The following is a 17,380-nucleotide window of genomic DNA, read 5'->3' as shown; positions in this document are numbered from 1 at the left end:
AGGCCATATTTGTCCGCCGACCACTCCACCTGCTCCAAGAACTCCAAAGGCTTTGTGGTGCCATCAAAGCGGAAGCTCCACTCTCGCACTTGTTTGGCCACCTTTGGATATTCTTGGGCTGTGCTGCCGAGTCCTGGTGGCCTGATTTCTGGTTGCGGGGTGGATGTGGCCCTTATCTCACCCTGTCGCATGTCCTGCAGCCGTGCCGCTGCACTCATGGAAGGCACACAGAGCCGCGCCACATGCGCCAGCTCTGTCTCCATGTCGTCGTCAACTACGGCGGTCGTTGCCTCATCCCTCAGTGAGGCACGGCGTCCATGCAGTCGCCTCAGCTCGGCGATCCTCAGTGAGTAAGGAATGCTACCTTCATTCCTCTCAACCCTCTCGCCAAACTGCCTCCGCATAAAGTCCAGTGTGCCTGACAAGCTCACTCCGAACTCGTCACCATAACTCAACACTTCATCCTTTTTCAAGTTATATACCCACGCTCGCACCATAATCACGTCGCCCCACGTTGGGCGCCAGTTGTAACGAACCTTCAGTTTATCCCGAGTCTAAGCTGGGCTAGTTTCAGCTGACTGTGGATTCGTGCCAACAAATTTATTTGTTGAAGCCCCTGCGATATTAATTAATCACTTGTGAATTTAGGTTTTATAGCGAAAATGTATATTCTCTTGAATAAGTTTAAAATGTACACGTCACTTAAAGTTATGCTGGCTCGCTGGTTTGCTTTAGCGAAGCACACCTACCGAGCGCTTGTTCAACGCACTCCGACTGGGAGAGTGTTGTGTTAAAAACACGCTAGTTCACCGGGACGATTAGGGAAACGCCAGGACTTCGGTCTGAACAAAACTCTGGCGGTCCGCTCAGATATATGCAGGCCTCTCCTACTATCCCATTCGCTCACAGCACAACACTAGCTTCGTTTCACTCACAAACACTTCTCTTGCGCACGGCTACGTGAACTTACTCAGATGTGCAGGCCTCGCTTAAGCCGCTGATATGCACCGATGTCCTGATCGGTACCGCTGATGCTGCTGATGGCCTCTTTCTTTGTCGCAAGGATTCCCACTGGATGTCCTTGCTGTTCCCACGATGTTCTTGCTGTTCCCACGATGTCCTTGCTGTTCTTAGAAGTCCTGCAAGTCCTGATTTACCACTTGCGTTGACTTTCACGGCACTTTGACTTTCACTAATCACTTTTCACTCGTTTAATCATTATCCTCTCAACATCTAATCATCTTTGGCCTTTTATAGCCCAGTCACAGGCCCTGCTTCGGGTATTAACGGGACCTGTTCGGCTCTGGAGCGGGGCCTTTCAGCCGCTCGTGCCCACAGAAACGGTAAAGTGGCGTGATCCGGGTGACGCCACTCGCCCGCCAAATTGCGTGGCCGCCTCCCATTGGCCGAAGTACCGTTGGTGCCCTGCGAACGGCACCTCGGCTAACGGTCACCGATGATCGTCGTGCGTGCGACGCGAACCCATTGCTGAATCTGTAGGAGCGAATGAGACCGCGTCTAACAGGACTTTGACCCCCTTTCCAGTGCGAGGGTCGCTCCTACAGTATTCGCGTCGCTGTGTGGAGCAACATGTATATGCATATAAACGCACAGCAAATACTTACGTTCATATAGATTAATACGTGCATACCTATATTGCTCCTCACAGTACATATACACATACATATGTATGTATGTATGAGAGCACTTCTCGTGATCCACCAAATGCAAATGCTTGGCTTCAAAATTTCTACAGGCAGAAAGAGCTTCGCACACAGGCATACAAATGCTCATAATACATGTAGCAACGGAGACTGTGTGTGTGTATGCTCATCGCGAAAACATTTTCATTATGAGCATCAACACTTTCATACCCTTTTTAGAAATAATCATGAAAAAGCTAGCATTTTGTATGAACGTGGCACACGCTTTACGAATTTCGGTATATCCTTCACTTAAAAGGAAAGATCTGGAATCGTCGCGAACAAAAACTTCAGTTTTTGTGCGCAGCTGAGAGTGATGATTTCAGCGACCATAGAGAGCGACAGATAGAGAGAGTAGAAAAAATGTCTCACAGATGTGCTTCATATGGAATTGGGACCATTTGGATTGAGCGCTCACAGCGCACTGTTTTTGTCGTGCAGTATTTTCACTGCTCGAACCTCCAGCGACCGAGCCGAGCAAATCCGAAGAATAGCGGTCGACCAACTTAACAGTTTCGAGCTGTAGAAAAATTTGTTCTACATGTCTCATCTATGTGTTGTCTGGTCAGTGTTGTAATGCAATAAGGTATGGTGCTTCCAGTTGTCAATTCAATATTGCAGGCATTAATCTTATTTAAACATACTCAAAAAAATAAAACATACGAAAACATAATTTATTTGTATGTGTTGAGCTGCCGTTCTTCGGCTCTTTCTTACGACTAACTGATCGACATATCGAAGCTTGAGACCAGGGCTGCGACCTATCGATAACTTACAGGGGTGCAAAAACAAATATCTAAATTCTAAATCAACGTTTGATATTATTTAATTCACAACAAATTCTATTATTTAACTCCTTATTATTGTCATTTGCTTGCAATATAGTTGCTAATTATATCGATTAGAAAATGCCTTTAACGCGTAGTAGTGAAAATTTATCAATGCTGCCAGTGCAAGAAAACATCAGAAATCTTGGCCAACATGAGTTTCAACCAGTCTCAACTGTTTGTGGCACCCTTTCAAACAATAGGTTCACGTCAGTAGGAACGGATTTGCGACCAGATCGCATCAGCCAAATTATTTCAAATTGGAAGGTTCGTTTCAATGGCAAAACGGCCTTGTCAGCCGACATATTACTTATCAAACTGAAGCTCGAACGCATCAGACTCTAGAAGCAACGCTAGCAACCTCTTTGATGGTAGTGCTAGTGATTGGTTCTGGAGCTATCACAAGTGAGCACTTTTTAAAGATGCTAGAACGGACATTCATATCCGAGCTACTATCGATAGGCGTAAGCAAAAGATAGGCGAACCATTCGAATAGTTCCATGCGGCCATTGTAGCACTTTCAGACAAACTTTCCAGTCCCTTGTGGGAGTCATCTCTACTCCAAATTCTTCGTAATAATTTGCTCCCAGAAATTCAGCATGAAAGAATTGCCCAGCTGCGACATTTGGTGCGTACACGTGAAATTTTCTTGCAGACCATTGGCAAACCATTAGTTTCTCGGCCGCATCCTATACCTATGCCACGTCGCACAGTAAATGGAATGGCAATGATCAAGAGTCTTCGGATGAGGATGTAGACAGACCACAAATATCAGCAGTAAATTTACTGTGCTGGAACTGTAATGCGACAGGGCCCAGGTACTAAGATTGTATGGCAGAACGTCGAATATTTTGTTATAGTTGTGGCAAACCCGACACGTATAAGCCTTCGTGCATTAAATGCAACAAGCATTAAAAAAAAAACTTGTCAGCCCGTGCGTCGACATCAACCATATGCAGATGTTAGTTTATTAGGAAAGAGTATTACTGGTCTAATGGACACAGGCGCTTCCATAAGCTGTGTTGGTGGTGAATTTTCTAATCATGTTCTTAATTTAAACATTGTATTTAAGGCTCTGAATTCAGTTGTACGTACTGCGGATGGGAAGGCGCAGAATATTAGAGGCAAAATAACTACAGAAATCAAAATTAACAAATAAGAAAGCTATAGGCGAAACTGCTCGACTACGAGCAAATGATATTTCAATACACAACATACACACACACTCACATACATAGGCGACTGGGCGTGGAATGCGCTGCAGTGTTGGCAATATTATACGAATTTATTTGTTAAATACTTTAATTTATAGACGTACAATCTTAATGAAACTTTCAAAACGTAATCATATTGTTTAAATGTGTGTGTATACGACTTTTACAAAGCACAAGTCTTTAGTATTTAAAGTACGCCTTTTACAAATATGATGGTGAGGGGGTCGATGATATAGGGGTGGGGGGTAGATTTGATAAAAAATCGCAGTTGTATAAAATACGTCGTAATATATATTTAAAATTTGGAGACTCTAGCTTTAAAATGTATAATTTATAAGTGATTTTCGAAAGAGTTTTAATCGATAACAAAATAACGGGATCAGGGAATTTGCCTTGAATTAAATTGAAATAGATCAAAATCTAAATTGAAGTAGTAAATTATTAAGTAAGATGTAAGGTTACTTTATTCTCAGCCCGGAGCCATAACTGACAATAACTTTATAAGTTATTACGGGACATACAGAGTTAGAGAAATGGGAGAGGGGGGAGTTTTTATAGGTTAGGCGACCACGCGGCCTGAACTCGCCGACCAGGCCCACGCGTCTGCACGCGGGACGGCGGCAGCAATCGAGTGACGCTACAAGATATTGTCTACAAACTCCTCTCCAATACAAAATGAATGTAATGTTAGGTGGGTAAATGAGCCACCTTACAAGGAGCCACTGTAAATATTTGTAGTTAAGAGCGCGAGCACGGGAGTGCTAAAAAATAAAAAATAAAATAGTAAGAATCGAACCACTGGTGCCAACACTTGCCTTCTTATTCTAGGAGACCGCACGTTGCTTTTATAATCGGGACCATTTCGACGGAACAGACTCCTTTTTGAAGGACATTTTTGGCACACCCGGGTGGACCCTCTGGATTTGAAGGAAGCTGGATTATGGACTTTGTGAATAATCAGAGAAGTACATAAATATACATATAGCATATAAATGACCAAGTAATGCAAGCGATAAATAAATAAATGTATTACTTGAGACATACAGAATATTATTGTATGTAAAAATTGATTTATGCTTACGTAAATTCTGTTGAGCTTATTTAAAGAGAAAATAAATACAAACAAGTAAGAACGTTGCAGTCGGGCGCTACCGACTGCGGAATACTCATTCACAGTCCCTTTGTAAATTTAATTTAATTTGGCTTTAAAAAAATTTAGTACAAAACAATGATGATTTTTGCTTATATTGTAGCTTTTTGTAATTTTTTGAGTACTGTAAAAAGGATAAAGTATATATTTTATTCTTTGAGGAGGCAGCTGTGTTGCCGCTTCCAACGCTTGGTTCTTTCTGGCCTTAAGCATTCTACTTAGGTTTTAAATAAGCCTAAGTCTCGTTGCCGCGAAAACATAGGTTTGGGCAGCGGAGAGACTGTTATGTATATTTCTTATATGTGTATATTGAATGTGTATGTGTTATATGTATAATTATGCTCTCTTGAGGTTGGGCGATTATGCATATGCATACACTTGAGTTTTGTCAAGTGGTCGACGCGTCTCAGCAGAATGCTGACACTTGCATATTCTGGGAGAGCGACGACCGACCCATATTTCGGTCACGGGTTAAAGACCGGGTTTCTGTTTACATAAACACAGCAACAACAGGCCTGTGATCCGTTCTAACTGTGAAGTGTTTGCCATAAATATATGGTCGGAAATGTGTTATTGCCCAATGTATTGATGCTAGTTCTTGTTCTGTAGTACTCTTATTGCTTTCACCTTTAGTGAATGTTCTTGATGCATATGCAACTGGGAGCTGGTGTCCATTATAGTTTTGAGTTAAAACTGCACCACATGCTTGTTTGCTTGCATCTGTGATTATGCAAAATTCTTTGTTACAATCAGGGTACTGTAGTAGATTTGGTTGAACAAGTTTATTTTTTAGATATTGGAATGCTTTTTCACATTCCGTTGTCCATTCAAAGGGGATATTCTTTTTACATAATCTTGTTATGTGCCGTGAATGTTCGGCGAAGTTTTGTATAAAACGTCTATAATAATTGCAAAATGCAATGAATCTTCTAGCGCTATCTGCGTCCGTAGGGACAGGATAATTAAAGATTCCTTTATCTGTGCATTTATGACCTAGGAATGTCACCTCGTGCATGAAAAATGAACATTTTTCTGGGTGTAGTTTCAGATTATGTTTTCTACAAACATTGAAAACATTTGTTAAGTTTTTAATCATATGTTGTTCAGAGAATGCTATTGTCATCATTCTCTGAAATGAATTAGGCGCTATTTTTAAACCAAACAGTAAAAGCGTAAAGCGATACGAACCATTGTTTGTCGAAAAAGGCATTATATCTCATGAGTTTTTATCAAGTTCAATTTGATGGAAGCCTGACATTAAATCAAGGCTCGGCCCAATTGATTAATAATAATATCGTCAATTTTGGGTAGTGAAAATTTATCGGACAGCAATTTTTTATTTATTTGGCGTTAGTCAATCCCTAATTTCCATTTGTATTGTTCATTGCCTGGAAGGGCCTTTTTGAGAACTAAATAAAAGTGGGCTATTATAGGATGAAACAGACGGCTCAACAATATTCTGCTCAATTAACTTTCCAACCTGGCGCTGGATTTCTTCTATTATTTGGCTATGCGGACATCGATAATTTTTCACGTATACTGGTTTTGTGCAATGTCCGTCTTGCTGTCCGTCCGTCCGTCCGTCTGTCCGTCTGTCCGTATGAACGCAGTTCATTTCGGCGCTATTGAAGCTAGAGACTTGAAATTTGGAACACATACTCGTGTATAACTCCGATTTACAAAGTGTTAAAATTTTCCCGATCCCGATTTTCCCACTGGGGGTGTGGCAAATCGGAAAATGCATTTTCCGATATACCAGAAATCATGTTAGTTGAAGAGCTAGACAGTTGAAGTTTGGTATGTAGATCCGCGTTGACCTCCCAAGTCCAAAAAGCTATGGTGGATATATCTACGCCCATTAGGGGCGTGGCAAATCAGATAAAACTGTATCTCCTAAAGTTCTAAAGCTAGAACGTTGAAATTTTCGCACGTGAGCTAATGCTATAATTCTATAATGACTGATGAAAAAATCTTATGTCTACGCCTGGCAAATCGGACCTGAAGATATAGTAATTTTTCGAATTTGGCTATATTTTAGGCACTATTGATGTTAGAGACTTGTAATTTGGTATATATACGCGAGTTGACCACCCAAGTCCAACAAGCTATGGTGGATATATGTCCGGCAAACCGCAAAACTTTATATCTCCTACAGTTTAAGAGCTAGAAGCTTCAAATTTGGATAGTTGAGTTACTGGTAACCTCCTCTATCGATGCCCCAAAAAGTGCACGATCAATATAATAATTATCGATTACTCGATAAAAATTACCAAAAGCTACAATATAATCAAAAAGCATAATTGTTTTGTACTAATTTTTTTTAAAGCCAAATTAAATTAAATTTACAAAGGGACTGTGAATGAGTATTCCGCAGTCGGTAGCGCCCGACTGCAACGTTCTTACTTGTTTCTATTTGGCTATGCGGACATCGATAATTTTTCACGTATACTGGTTCATCGTCTTTAAGTCGCAATTTTCGTTTATAAAAGTTGTTTATTGTGATTGGTTCGGTTTCAAGTCTGAAAACATCACTATATTGGGTGCAAATTTTCTCAAGTTTTTCTTTAAATAAAGGTGGAAAATTCTTCTTTAATATGTTAAGTACGGACTCTGTTCTATTATCTTTTGAATTTTGAACTACATTGTAGTTTGAAAGTGATTCAAATTTCAATTTATCTATGTTTACTATTTGGTATGTGCTGGTTGTATTTAAGATTCGGACAAAAGCATTTTGGGCTGTTGTAATTGTATTTGCAACATAGACACCCGGTTTAATTTCCTGATTGGGAATTAAAATATTTTCTTCGACTGAAGATAATTCTATTTTGCGTATCACCTGGGATCTGGCTGGTAGAAGGGTTGAGTTAGTGCCAGAATTAAATGTTATTGGAACATAAATGGGATACGTAAGGTTTTGTGGTCTAATTATAAACCAATCCTCTGAGCTATTATAATCTAATCTGCAATTAAATCTTTTAATGAAGTCTAGTCCTATTATTCCATCGCATGGGATTGCGAAGTCTGAACGAAGTATGTGAAATTTGTATGGAATAATAAATTTGTCTGTTTGTATTTCAATTGAGGCTAGTCCCTTGGAATTTATTATTCCTTCTCCTATGCCACGAATGTCTATGATTCTATTGGTTTCGATGTCATGAAAAACATCCGAATTTTCTTTAACAATTGAGATATCTGCACCTGTGTCAATCAAAAATGTTCTTTTTTTATTTTTGCAACATTTTTAAATGACACAAAGTTATTGAGACTTAAATTGACGGTAAAAATGTTTTTAGTTAATTTTGAGTATCTGGAGGCATTTGGGAGTTTCCCGATGCTTCATTGACAATTCTTACGTTATTGTTGTGGCCTCTTGTCGAGTTGCCACGGCCTCTTGAGTTGTCTCTATATTGGCCTCGTCCATTATTGTTATTATAGTTGGTACCATTGTAGTTGTTGTGATTATTATTAAGACCACGATAGTTACCTCTGAAATTTCCACGTCCGCGGTTTCCACCACGTTGAGGATAATTTCTATAATAAAGGACAGTATTTGGTTGTCCAGTTGCTTCCGTGCAACTGTTTACGAATTTGGATATGGCATCATTCAAGGTGTTGAAGGTGCCAGCCTGCATAATAAGTTTTACCTTATCAATTGCGCAATTCTTCGTCATTGCCTTAACTGCAGCCTGTGTAGAATAAGTTCTGGCTAATGCAAGGGGTAGTCCGCCCGTTATGTACGCACTTTCTAGAGCTTGTGTCATCTGCTCAACCTCTGAAGTATATTGGTTAGCAGTTTTGTTGCGTTGCTGTAGGTTCATCAGCTTAGCTGATAATACTTCTACAGTTTCGCCTTTGACATTCCTTCTTAGTCCGGAGATGACTTCTGATATTGTTGTCTCATTTCCGACTAGGTTTCTGGCGACACCTTTTAGCTTTGTTTTTATTATTGAAATAGCCAATTGTTCGTGTTCGCCTTTTATTGATTCTATAATTTCCAATGCGTCGAGAAAACTTGCTAGGTTTTCTGCTTTACCATCAAATACTGGTATAAGCTTTGATGCAGTGTTAATAAAATCAGTATTTGACTGCGCCATTGTAATCAATTTTCTTTCAACTATACTCGAGCTAGTGTCTGAATCTGTGGAGTCGTCCAACTCAGACATTAATATAGCGGGGATAGTGAGATTATTTATTTCTTCTTCTTCCAAATCCTTTTGGTCGATATTAATAACTTCTTTTGATTCTGGTTCTTTACCAGTTTCAATTGTTACTGAGGTATTGAGAATATTAGGTATTGATATATCTAGGTCGAACTTTTCTCTAATAGTTGTCAAATTGGATCTTAGTCTGATCAAAAACTTTGATACTTGAGACCAATGATCTTGAGTAAGTTTATCTTTGTGTTCATATATTAGTATCCGGGCTTCGTTGAAGCATTTAACTAATATTCCTACGTGTTTTCTAACTGTGGTTTTCTGTATTGGTCTATTCTGTGTAAGTGACTTATATGATTTATCAAAGTCAACTTTTATATTGTTTAGTTCTTTATATAAATCATGCCATTCCATTATCTTCGGACATGATATGGCTCTCTACCTTATTTATTTCTTTAATTGTTGACAGGCTAGCCATACTTTGTCAGCGTAAAATTTTGTATTTTTGCGATTTCATATATATTTCATTCATTATTCTTTGTCATTACTTAAATATATTGCGCTTTTGTTGTTTCTTTTGTTTTTTTTTTTTTTTTTATATTTTGTCCAAGTCATTTGCTTGGCTCATAAATTTCTTTTTTAGACATTTATTATGTAGTTTATACAACTTGTAAATACAATTTGCGCTCATTATTACTACAATTATTATTAATAATATCTTAATCAATTCTAAATCTGTGTTAGTTGTTTCCACTTTATTTATTACATTTGCTGTGGAGTCTACAGATTTTAAATCTACTAGACCTATTTTTGTGGATTTTGTATTTATATTATTGCTAAGGTGTTCTAAGTTACATAAATTTTCAACAGATTTACTTATTCTGTTGTCGTTCATTAATAGAATTTTACACGTCTCTACCTATTTGGTCGTATAGGGTTACAGGCTATACTTATAATCGGGCAGAATTGTTTCCGCTCAATTTTAACAATTATATATATTACGATTAATTTTTATGGAGCGCAGTGCATTTTAAAATTTAGTAAAAAAAAATTGGTGGGCGTACTTGGAAACGCTGTCGGTCCTTAGTTTGTTGCTGCTGCTGTTGTCGTTGTTGCTGCTGCTGTTGTCGTTGTTGCTGCTGCTGTTGTCCGGGGCCTATGAGCTCAGGCGTTGCCGGTGCTGGTCATCGCACAGGCTGTATTGTTGCTGCATGTGCCAATGCAGTATGGGCTCCAAACTCCCTCGCAGTCCTTGGGGCATTCCTTGGTTTTCCTCGGTATCTGTTTTTCTGCTGGCGGTTGAATTTTTTTAGTGTCTTGTATATTTTTATATCCTGAACCCATTGAAAATGGGAAATCAGGGTATAATGGTTTTGTTGAAATGTATATAACAGGCAGAAGGAGGCGTGGCAGACCCCACAAAGTATATATATTTTTGATCAGCACGACGAGCTGAGTCGATTTGGCCCTGTCCGTCTGTCTTTCTGTCCATCCATCCGTCCGTCCGTCCGTCCGTCCGTCTGTCCGTATGTATGAACGCGTCGATCTCAGAAGATATAAGAGCTAGAGACTTCAACTTTTTTTTTAAATGTCCGTATATATCGCGCGCATATCGAGTTTATCACCAAAAAACGATAACTCATTCCGATATTTTTTTATCGATAAAAAACCTTATCGAAAGTCAATTAAAAAAATTATATCTCCTACATCATTATAGCTAGAGTGTCCAAATTTTAAATATATATTAAGACGTATTTTATACAATTTCGGTTTTTGTTAAAATTTACCCCCCGCCCTTATATCCACCCCCTCACCCTCATCTTTGTAGAAGTCGTATATCAAATACTAGAGACTTAAGCTGCGGTATATTTATACATCATGATTACGTTCTGAAAGTTTCATTATGATCGTACGTCTAGAAATTAAATTATTCCACAAATAAATTCTCATAATATCGCCAACACTGCAGCGCAACCTAAGCGCAATCGCCTGTATATGCGTGTGTATGTGTGTGTGTGTGCGTGTGTTTGTTTGTATGCGTGTGTGTGTGTGTGTGTGCGTGTGTATGTGCGAATTATTATTGAAATATCAGTTGCTCGAAGGGTTCAGGGGATCTCGTAGTCGAGCAGTCTCGACTAGAGCTTTCTTACTTGTTAATATGTGAGAGAGTGGAACATGGCTCAGATTTCGTATTTTGTAAATATTCTTTCAAATGGTCAAGCTCCGCTTGCAGCTTTTGAGCTGTTGACCAGGCTGGTGGAGGTTGTTGAGTATAGATCTGCCAGCTTAGGCTGGCTACTCTTTTTTTAATTTTGTTTCTCAAACCACCTCTTTTCTTTGCCATAATTCACACTCTACTCACTCAGGTAATATTTCTTGTCCATTGTTGTCGTGGCTGCGTGGACACTCAAAATTGGCGTTGTTGCTGATATGTATGATGTTCAGTTTAAATCCACGATGATCCGTTGCTGTTTATATATTATCCTCGCAGGCTTGTGACTATGTCACGGTCGCCATGTAAAAAGGATAAAGTATATATTTTATTCTTTGAGGAGGCAGCTGTGTTGCCGCTTCCAACGCTTGGTTCTTTCTGGCCTTAAACATTCTACTTAGGTTTTAAATAAGCCTAAGTCTCGTTGCCGCGAAAACATAGGTTTGGGCAGCGGAGAGACTGTTATGTATATTTCTTATATGTGTATATTGAATGTGTATGTGTTATATGTATAATTATGCTCCCTTGAGGTTGGGCGATTGTGCATATGCATACACTTGAGTTTTGTCAAGTGGTCGACGCGTCTCAGCAGAATGCTGACACTTGCATATTCTGGGAGAGCGACGACCGACCCATATTTCGGTCACGGGTTAAAGACCGGGTTTCTGTTTACATAAACACAGCAACAAAATGTTACAGTGTGTACTCTTTAAGTACTCTTATTACAGTAGATATTCAATATGTATGCATACTACATCTCCCTCCTTTTGAAAAATAACGTAATCTATGGAAGTATTTTACTTAAGAAATTAGTTCTTAATTAACAAGTAAATTTTTGTTTCTTTTTCTTTTTTATACCCTGAACCCATTGAAAATGGGAAATCAGGGTATAATGGTTTTGTTAAAAGTATGTAACAGGCAGAAGGAGGCGTGGCAGACCCCACAGAGTATATATATTCTTGATCAGGGCGACAAGCTAAGTCGATTTGGCCCTGTCCGTCTGTCTGTCCGTCCGTCCGTCCGTCCGTCCGTCCGTCCGTCCGTCCGTATGTATGAACGCGTCGATTTCAGAAGATACAAGAGCTAGAGACTTCAACTTTTTTTTTAAAATGTCCGTATATATCACGCGCATATCGAGTTTATCACTAAAAAACGATAACTCATTCCGATACTTTTTTATCGATAAAAAACCTTATCGAAGATCACTTAAATAATTATATCTCCTACATCTTTCAAGCTAGAGTCTCCAAATTTTAAATATATATTAAGACGTATTTTATACAATTTCGGTTTTTGTTAAAATTTACCCCCCGCCCCTAAATCCACCCCCTCACCCTCATCTTTGTAAAAGTCGTATATCAAATACTAGAGACTTGTCCTTCGGTGTACACATACATTTAAACATTATGATTACATTCTGAAAGTTTCATTACGATCGTACGTCTAGAAATTAAATTATTCAACAAATAAGTTATCATAATATTGCCACCACTGCAGCGCAACTCAAGCGCAATCGCCTGTATATGTGAGTGTGTGTGTATACGTGTGTTTGTTTGTATGCGTGTGTGTGCGTGTGTTTGTTTGTATGTGTGTGTGTGTGTGTGTGTGTGTGTGTTTGCTAATTATTATTGGAATATCAGTTGCTTGTAGGGTTCAGGGGATCTCGTAGTCGAGCAGTCTCGACTAGAGCTTTCTTTCTTGTTTTTTTATTCATTTTTTTTGTATATATGAAATTACAAATAATATTTTAATTTAAAATAGCGTTTTTGTTTAAGCATGGCCATACTAAACACAATTATGAAATAAAGATTTTCAACCTATCCTTATGTACTGTTTGTTTTTTGTTTTTATACCCTGAACCCATTGAAAATGGGAAATCAGGGTATAATGGTTTTGTTGAAATGTATGTAACAGGCAGAAGGAGGCGTGGCAGACCCCACAAAGTATATATATTCTTGATCAGCACGACGAGCTGAGTCGATTTGGCCCTGTCCGTCTGTCTGTCCGTCCGTCCGTCCGTCTGTCCGTCCGTCCGATCTCAGAAGATATAAGAGCTAGAGACTTCAACTTTTTTTTAAAATGTCCGTATATATCGCGCGCATATCGAGTTTATCACCAAAAAACGATAACTCATTCCGATATTTTTTTATCGATAAAAAACCTTATCAAAAGTCAGTTAAAAAATTATATCTCCTACATCATTATGGCTAGAGTGTCCAAATTTTAAATATATATTAAGACGTATTTTATACAATTTAGGTTTTTGTTAAAATTTACCCCCCGCCCCTATATCCACCCCCTCACCCTCATCTTTGTAGAAGTCGTATATCAAATTCTAGAGACTTGAGCTTCGGTATACACATACATTTATACATCATGATTACGTTCTGAAAGTTTCATTATGATCGTACGTCTAGAAATTAAATTATTCCACAAATAAGTTCTCATAATATCGCCAACACTGCAGCGCAACCCAAGCGCAATCGCCTGTATATGTGTGTGTGCGTGTGTTTGTTTGTATGCGTATAAAGTAACGGAAATAGGAGATAAAAATAACATTATAATAACAAATAATAACAAGTAAGAAAGCTCTAGTCGAGACTGCTCGACTACGAGATCCCCTGAACCCTACAAGCAACTGATATTTCAATAATAATTAGCAATCACACACGCACACACACACACACACACACACACGCACACATACACGCATACAAACAAACACACGCACACACACACACACGCACATATACAGGCGATTGCGCTTGGGTTGCGCTGCAGTGTTGGCAATATAATGAGAACTTATTTGTTAAATAATTTAATTTCTAGACGTACGATCGTAATGAAACTTTCAGAACGTAATCATAATATTAAAATGTATGTGTATACCGAAGCACAAGTCTCTAGTATTTGATATACGACTTTTACAAAGATGAGGGTGAGGGGGTGGATTTAGGATTTAGGGGTGGGTAAATTTTGACAAAAACCGGACAGGGCTAAATCGACTCAGCTTGTCGCCCTGATCAAGAATATATTTACTTTGTGGGGTCTGCCACGCCTCCTTCTGCCTGTTACATACTTTTAACAAAACCATTATTTCCCATTTTCAATGGGTTCAGGGTATAAAAACGTAATGCATTAAGCAATAATCTTATTATTTAGATTTCGATTTTACCTTCTGCTCAAACCAATGAAATTTAACTAAGTATGATTATTTTGGGGCCATGCGGCGCGTCTTGTAGGTTTTCCTAGCTCTCCAAGCTGGGGATGGGATCGCTGTTAATAAAGGCAGGTAGACAGCAATCAAGGTAGGGTGGGCATGGTCGGACCTGAAGATTTTGTGATTCTTCAAATTCTGCACATTTTAGGCAGTATTGATGCTAGAGACCTGAAATTTAGTATATCTCGATCTGACCTCCCAAGACCAAAAATTACGCTGTAATTTTTTCATTTTTGAGCGTAAGCATCCAAATTTTGCAGCTAGTTTACCGTTAGCTTGTATTTGTATACCCCAGATCAACAATTGTGCAAGAAGTCATTTGTGGAGACTATAAGCCCACATTGTCTTGGTACGTCTTATGACACAGCCAAGCGACGTTCTCTGGCCTTGGAAAGAAGAATGAGAAAGCCAGAAGACTTCAGCCAATGTATATTGAGTACTTGGCCTTGGGTAACATGAGCTCAACTGACAAATTCCGAGAGACCCGCATTACATTACAGCGCATCCACCAAATCCAAGAAAAATAGAAGCAATAAAAGAAATTCCATTACCAGAAACGGAAAAAGAATTAAATGGATTTTTAGGCATGACAGGACTCTACAGCTTACCCAATGATAAGATCTTTACAAAATTAATTAATACAAATGATCCACAATTTATAGATGCATTTGAAAATCTTCAAGCGCTCATAAGTTCACCTCCAATATTAAAATATCCAGAATTTGACAAACCATTTACAAAAAAATTAATAATTCAGGAATCCAAAAATATCGTATCTGTGTAGATTATAGAAGATTAAACCAAGTAATCGTTTCAGATAAGTATTCAATACCTATTATGGACGCTGTATTAGATAAAACTTGGTAAAGCCCAATATTTTACTACTCTTGATTTAGCGAAAGGCTATCATCAAATATTAATGGTAGAAGATGATATAGAAAAAACAGCTTTTATAACACCAATGGGATTATATGAATATGTTAGAATGCCATTTGGATTAAAAAATGCTCCAGCTACATTCAAACGTTTAATGAATGAAATATTGAGGGATTATATAAACAAAATTTGTGTGGTATATCTTGATGATATTTTAATTTTTTCAACAACACTTGAAGAGCACAAAATTGGTTTAGAAAAAATTTGCAAAGCACTTAGAAATCATAATTTGAAAATACAACCAGATAACTGTTCATTTATGAAAAAACATACCGAATATTTGGGTCATATTCTCACAAAAGAAGGGTTCAGACCAAATCTAAGAAAAATAGAAGCAATAAAAGAAATTCCATTACAAAAAACGGAAAAACAATTAAAAGGATTTTTAGGCATGACAGGATTTTACAGAAAAATTTTTAAAGATTATTCCAAAATAGCTTACCCAATGATAAGATATTTACAAAAAAGGTGTATCAATTAATACAAATAATCCACATTTTATAGATGCATTTGAAAATCTTAAAGCGCTCATAAGTTCACACCCAATATTAAAATATCCAGAATTTGACAAACCATTTACAATTACTACAGATGCCAGTGATTTTTCCATAGGTGCAGTTTTATCTCAACAGGGACAACCAATTGGTTATGTTTCAAGAACACTTAATAAACATGAGAAAAATTATAGTACAATTGATAAAGAATTTTTGTCTATTATACATGCAGTAAATTATTTTAAACACTCCAAAATACTTAAATTCAACAAGTAAGAACGTTGCAGTCGGGCGCTACCGACTGCGGAATACTCATTCACAGTCCGTATACATGATGCTATGTTTACAAAGGGGCATTTATTCTTATTTCAAATTTAATTTGGCTTTAAAAAAATTTAGTACAAAACAATTATGCTTTTTGATTATATTGTAGACAACTAGTGGAAAGCTTTTTGCACGCTTTTTCTGGGACTTTAGCGCCCCAGATGGCTTTGAATTCGCTCGGCGAATTAGTTTTAGGCTCGAGCAACGAAAATATACGAAAGCACAATCATTTCGCTTCACGCGCTCGACCGAGATGGTCAAATGTTGAACAAAAGATCCCTCTATGCTCAATGTTTTCTTGCTCTCTCTCTCTCTCTCTCTCGATGCTCTCTGCTGATGGGGTGATCATTGTAGAAGCATTTGACTGCCTTTGTGCATTTATATATGCGTGGGTGTATGTTTATGTATGTATACATTCGACATGAACATTGGCGTGTGCCTACCTCAACTAAAAATTGTGCGAACGATTTTGGGTTTGAATTGAAGAGGCGCGCTTATATTTCAGTAGCTGTACATTCTTTGTGGTAATTATACAAATGTATGTACATATGTAGATGCATGTATTGGACAGAGCGAACAAGACAACCAAGGAAAATTTACACATATTTAACAAAACAAGTAAGAACGTTGCAGTCGGGCGCTACCGACTGCGAAATACTCATTCACAGTCCCTTTGTAAATTTAATTTAATTTGGCTTTAAAAAAAATTAGTACAAAACAATTATGCTTTTTGATTATATTGTAGCTTTTGGTAATTTTTATCGAGTAATCGATAATTATTATATTGATCGTGCACTTTTTGAGTACAAATGTATGGTAATTTTCGTTGATAGCTTTCGGTCACACCTATTGCAGATTCTTTAGCGTTTGCTTACATTACAAAAGCGCGCTTTTTAGCATTCTAAGAATTGCGATTGATTTCTGGATTTTCTAGCTGTTATTGTAGTTTTGTTAGATGACGCTCTGTTATTAGCTTATTGTATTTTAGCTACCAGTTTCTAAAGCAAAGCAATAGCGTGGGCGCTAAAGGCGTCGCAAGTTATGCTATAGTGGCGGAGGTTCAAGTCCCCATCAAGGTTAAGTTTTTTTTTTTTTTCATACATATTTCGTTTTTTATAAAATAGATATTTTATTCTTCTTAAAAAG

Source organism: Drosophila navojoa, unplaced genomic scaffold, assembly GCF_054131105.1.
Source record: "Drosophila navojoa isolate 15081-1374.11 unplaced genomic scaffold, UAZ_NAV_1.0 NAV_Backbone_126, whole genome shotgun sequence".
Lineage (NCBI taxonomy): Eukaryota > Metazoa > Arthropoda > Insecta > Diptera > Drosophilidae > Drosophila > Drosophila navojoa.
Note: the sequence above shows the minus strand (reverse complement) of the source record.